The sequence below is a fragment of the Galeopterus variegatus genome, unplaced genomic scaffold (genome assembly GCF_000696425.1).
Source record: "Galeopterus variegatus unplaced genomic scaffold, G_variegatus-3.0.2 Scaffold2326, whole genome shotgun sequence".
Classification (NCBI taxonomy): Eukaryota; Metazoa; Chordata; class Mammalia; order Dermoptera; family Cynocephalidae; genus Galeopterus; species Galeopterus variegatus.
The window spans coordinates 237,809-243,587 of record NW_007728437.1 but is presented as its reverse complement, the minus strand read 5'-3'; the positions used below and the strand labels follow the sequence as shown (position 1 = coordinate 243,587).

Genomic DNA, 5,779 nt, shown 5'->3' with positions numbered 1-5,779 from the left:
ATATGGAGCATCCGTTCTTAATTACCCACCCCCTTCACCTATACACACTGGAAACACATTTAGAAATAATGCTTAAAGTCCAACCAAGGTCTTCCAACAGGTGTTCTGAGATCTATCTGCAAATACCAGCAACAGCTGTAATTCCCATCATTTCTCTCCAACTCAAGAAAGCATATGAAGATGCATGTGAGTAAAAGTGATCTTATCACAGGGAAAACCTACAGTCTGTTTTATGTAATTGCAAAGTATTTTACCATTAGTCAATTGTGACATACTTCACAATCGATGCAGATAAACCAGTATTCCTCAATACTATGGTAAATCACTGAAAAAAATGACAGATCATGTTTTCCAAGCATTTGATCAGGCCCAAGTATATGATTTTTCAAAACTAAGAATAACACCAAATATACCTATTTCTTTTTTTTTTTTTGTCTTTTTGTCGTCTTTTTTCCGTGTCCGGCAACGGATCGCAACCCTCAGTGTTGCCCCCGTACCGGACCGGGGACCGGCAACGGGATCGCAAGCCTCGGTGTTGCTCCCGCGCCTCGCTCAGCCAGTGAGCGGGAGCCGGTCTATATGTGGGATCCGAACCCTCGGACGGGAGCGCCGCCGCGCTTCCCAAGCGGCGCACTATCCAGTGCGCCACCGGGCCGGCCCACAGCAGAATGATTTTTAAAAACATAAGTTAGATTATGTTATGTTTCTACTTCAAATCCTGCTGTTGCTTCCCACTGCACTTGACCATGCTTACCCACCTTTCATACCAGCTGCCTACCTGCCATGCTCTGGACACACTGACCTTCTTTTTGGTCTTCATGCAAACTCAGAAAAAATGTTTTTGCCTCTGAGACTTTGTGCTGGTGCTTCTCTCTAACTTGAATGTTCTCTCCTGAGACTTTCAGCTGACTGATGGACTCCAGACCCAAACCAAGACAGCATCTTAGGTTGTTAGCTACTGTCAGTCGCTGGATATCACATTATTTTTTACATTTTTGCTTAGCATTTATTATACCTTAAAATTAACTTTAAAAAATATTGATCTTGGGCCGAGCCCGTGGCGTACTCGGGAGAGTGCGGCGACACTCCCGCAGCAGGTTTGGATCCTATATAGGAATGGCCGGTGTGCTCACTGGCTGAGCGCAGTGTGGGCAACACCACACCAAGGGTTGCGATCCCCTTACCGGTCACGGAAAAAAAAAAAAAAAATTGATCTTCTCTTTCTCCATGAGAGCAGAGTTTTGATTTGTCTTGTTCACTGCTGTATCCCTAGTGCCTAGAATACTCTCTGGCCTACAGTAGGTACTCAAATATTTGTCACATGAATTAATAAGGGAAAGTGAAGGAGAATGAGGAAAAGTCAGAAAGCTGGAAAGAAAATCAGAAGAGAGCAAAAGCTAAGAGAAGTGTTTTATGAAGGAGGATGTCAAGAAGAATGACTAAGAAGCCACTGAATTTGGAAATTCCATCCTCGGTGTCCTTTAACGGGGCAATATCAGAAGAGTACAAGAGTACAACGCAGATTACAATGGGCTAATGAGTAAATGGGAAGTTTAAGTGGAAAGAGCCATGGGAAGGAAAAATATAGAATACTATTTTGAGAGTGAGAAAACACAAAAGAAAGGACTTGCCAGTGTGGAGAATATTTGCTCCTATTTTCAAGCTGAAGGGAAGGACCCAGTGGGAAAGGAGAGACTGAAGACAAAAAAGGAAAGGGGGTGCTAGGACAAGGTCCCAGATGTTATAGGAAGAAATGGGATCCTAAAGCCATATCTGTAATCTTTTTTAAAAGACTATCCCACATGATTACAGTAAAGAATTTGTTTTATGTTCAGAAATACCTACTCCCTGGAAATAATTTGCTATTTGCATAATTCTTATATGAGTTTGGTCAACAAAATCATTATTAAAATTTTGCACACCTTTCTTAACTCTTAGAGGGTACACACTGATGTGTTTGGGGATAGAGAGCCATGAGGTGTGAAGCACACCCTCAGGTGGTTCAGAGAACAAAAATCTGAAAGGGAGAGAAGGAGAGAGGGAGAGAGGGAGGAGAAGGAGGGGGTAAGGAGAGAAATGCAGAGGTAGGGTGGGAGAGAGAGAGAAACAATGTTTAAAGCTGGAGCATAATGGTAACAATATAGGTGAATCTTGGAAAGGGTATGCAGATGTTCTTTGCACTCTTTGTGTAGCTTTTCTCTAAGCCTGAAATTATTTCATATAAAAGGTTTTAAGAGAGAGAAAGGGCTGACCCCGTGGCTCGTGGCTCACTCGGGAGAGTGCAGCGCTGGGAGTGCAGCGATGCTCCCAGCACTGAGGCCGCGGGTTCGGATCCTATATAGGGATGGCCAGTGCGCTCACTGGCTGAGCGTGGTGCGGGTGACACCAAGCCAAGGGTTACGATCCCCTTACCGGTCACAAAAAAAAAAAAAAGAGAGAAAAATTTCACACACCTAAAACCTAGGTAAAGTAGGAAAAGCAACTTCCATGATGAATTGTTGGCATGCTGTCAAATTTGTCAACTACTCCTACCACTTACAGGTAAGTTCCTCTGTGCTCAGCAGCAAAAGTGTAACAACAGTTGATAAAGGACTGGGAGTAAACCTTTAAGTAATTTTATTGCAGAAAGAAAATGTTCAAGTTATTGTAAAAGACTATTCTCATTCAGAAAATGAATGCTTGTATAAAGTGCGTGGAAAACTCTCCATAACCCTGCATTCCTAATAAAAATAATTCAATCCTGTCATTAGAACACTATTTGTTTTTAAAGAGCACACATAGTACAAAAAAAACCTAATAGGCTCACTCCGTGAAAACTAAAATAGAAAAAAAAGCCTGAAATACTGTTCCTGGATCATCTCTAACACAGTAAGCAGACAGTGGTTGAGACTTTGCCATGGTTGGATATCCAAAGAAGAAAAAATGATAATCTGGGCCGGCCCGTGGCTCACTCGGGAGAGTGTGGTGCTGATAACACCAAGGCCACGGGTTCGGATCCCATATAGGGATGACCGGTTTGCTCGCGTGGTGCTGACACCACCAAGTCAAGGGTTAAGATCCCCTTACCGGTCATCTTTAAAAAAAAAAAAAAAAAAAAAAGAAAAAATGATAATCTGAAGTGAAGGTGAACTCTATTAGCAAATCTAACCCCCTCTCAGTTGTACAAATGGTTTGCTGATTAGGTAACTTTGGCTGTGAAATGACTGCCTAACAGTATTATAGCACACCTGGAAAAAAATAATAATAATATTCCTTGTGTAAGAAACATGAATGATATCAAATACATACACAGAGTTGTCAAAAATAACAATGACTAAGAGGCACTTTTCAGTTGGCCGGTTAGCTCAGCTGGTTAGAGTGGTGATGATAACACCAAAGTCCAGGGCTGGATCCCTGTACCAACCAACTGCCAAAAAAAGAGAAAGAAATAAAAGGCACCTTTTTCTTTCCATCTTTCTGTGCAAAGCTGTGCTCTCCAAGCCAAAATCCTACCCAGTCAAGGACTCTCCCCGCTCTGAACTGAAGAAACCACTAAAATAAAAACTGCCACTGTTTTCTTAGTGATACTTATCTTCTGTTCCTAGACCCCCATTCCAAGGCCAAAGAGCTCAGCTAGAATCACTTGGAGCCTGGAATGAAAAAGAGTCCCTCTCGTAGTAGACATGGAGAGCACTTCCAGTCTAAATACTAAACTCATGATATCCATGGGTCAAGGTTTAATATCATAAGACATCAACCAACATAACATGGCACATCTGATGAAGCTCTGATGCTCAAAGGAATGATGGACAAGCCAGATTCAAGTTCTAACACACTTAGAATGAATTTTTCTTCAAACAGCACACCCGATTTCTCTCCAGTGATTCAGGACTGAAAAATCATATAGGGTCTAAACTCTTATAACTTTAAACAGAAATTGAATCACTACTAATATACTTTTTTGGGAGTGTTCAAGGCAACTATCTGTGTATAAAACTATGATTTTTATAAGCTTTCATTATTTACTTCAATTGGAATAACCACCCACTACTCTTAAAAACTTGTCCTTAAAACAAGAATTGTTAGTAAAAGTGGCTCATGAAGTTAAGCCATTTTGCTTTTTCAGGTTAGCATACTTGAGGATAAGACTACTGAGTAAAAAGCACCACCAAGTTTAATGTCAATCACAACAAGTGCTGAGGGCCTAAGATGTGTAGGGAACTCTGAACCCAAGTCCTTCCAGCCTCCAAGATCTTACAGTCTACTTGGCAAGACATGACCTAAAGTAATATGTGACAATGTGGAAAAAAGAAGTAGCACAGACATTATGTTTCCTAAATGTTTTGGCAAAGGAGATTCTTATTGCTGTGGGCTAGAGTGGTCAGAAATTAGCTTCAAAGAAGAAGGAAATGAGCTGGGACTGGCAGGGATGGCAGGATTCTGAAAGGTGCTGAAGAGGATCCTGCAGGCAGCCTTTCAGTTTATGAAATACTACTTTCACATACACACTCGTTTCTTCTGAATCTTATAAGAACCCTGGGGGATAAGAAGCCCCAAAAACCCCCAGTTTCCAGATGAGACAAGTGAGGATGAGAAGATTTGACCAGTCGGTACAATAAGCAATGAAACTTGGGTTTCAACCCAAGTATTGTCTTCTAGTCCAGTAGTCCAGGCTAGTGTGGGAGAGAATGAAGAAAACAATTCAATCAGAGAAGAGGATCTGTGGGGGACATGGAAAGACGGGTTAGGTCAGATTGGTCCCAAGAGCCAAGCCAAAGAATTTGAAATTCATCCCTTCAAGAAATAGAAGGGTTTCTAGCATTTAGAGAGGAAGGGATAAGGAGACTAAACGCCAAAAGACTAGTTAGGGAAGAGTACTACAACAGCCCAGGGGACAGATTATAAACGTATGAATAAAAATACACCGAATAAATTAGATTCATAACATCTGTTTTAAACTTTAAATTACCAAGAAAGTCACACAAAATATCTCCGCTGTACCGGCCAGCCGCCAAAAAAAATACTTATCTCTCTTTTATAAATCAGTTTTAGGGAGAAAAAACAAACTCTAACAAATTTCACGAATACCTACTCAGTACCCAAAGGGCATAATAATTAAGGAATAACTATCTAATATCAGAGATTTCAGACAGGCCTCAAATTAAAACTGGAATTGTCAACAATATTGCAAGAATCTCAAATTCATGAATTTCAGGGCTACCTGAAAACAAGGAATACTTTTATGCAAGTCGCTGAGCATTTTACTAAGGTTTCCAAAGATTTTTTGATATTCCATTCGGAGCAGTCTGATTTGGTCAACTGAAAGCCCTGACCGCCAGGCTTACAGCACAGGACCTTGCAAAGAGCAAAGACCCAATAATCATTTGCAGAATAAATGAGGCCAGGAGTACTGCGCAAGAACTCCCTACATCACAGGCAACTCGACTCCTACTCTGTTCCAAAATAAAGTTCTCAAAATTTCGGAATCAAGTCTGGAAGAAAAACCTTTCAGCTAACGTTCGTCAGCCTTCCCAGGCCGGGCCTCATGCAAGGTCCTCACGGTAATGTTCTCCCAAAGTAAGGCTACAGAGCCATTTCCCGAAGATGACAACCGCTCAGCTCCCTGCCATGTTATCCTCCCTCAAGCGAGACCCAGGAGTTGCGGACGCATGGAGAAGTTTCTCCGTGGCCCGATCCGCGTCAGGGGGAAGTGTTTTCGGGTGAAGGGGCCGCCGCCGCAACAAGTGCCTGCCCTACTCACCGCGACCGGGCGGCCGTGCTCGGAACCGTCGGTGGCGTC

The 5,779-nt window shown here is 42.1% G+C and overlaps 1 protein-coding gene across 1 annotated transcript in view; it reads right to left on the bottom strand.

Moving 5' to 3' along the window:
- The window catches only part of MAML1 (mastermind-like 1 (Drosophila)), a 51,845-nt gene extending 46,072 nt beyond the window's left edge, over window positions 1–5,773 (bottom strand). Inside the window, exon 1 of the mRNA XM_008581324.1 lies at window positions 5,741–5,773. The gene's annotated coding sequence lies outside the window, so the exon portion shown is untranslated. The remainder of the gene's footprint in view (window positions 1–5,740) is intronic.
- Between the last annotated feature and the right edge of the window lie 6 nt (window positions 5,774–5,779).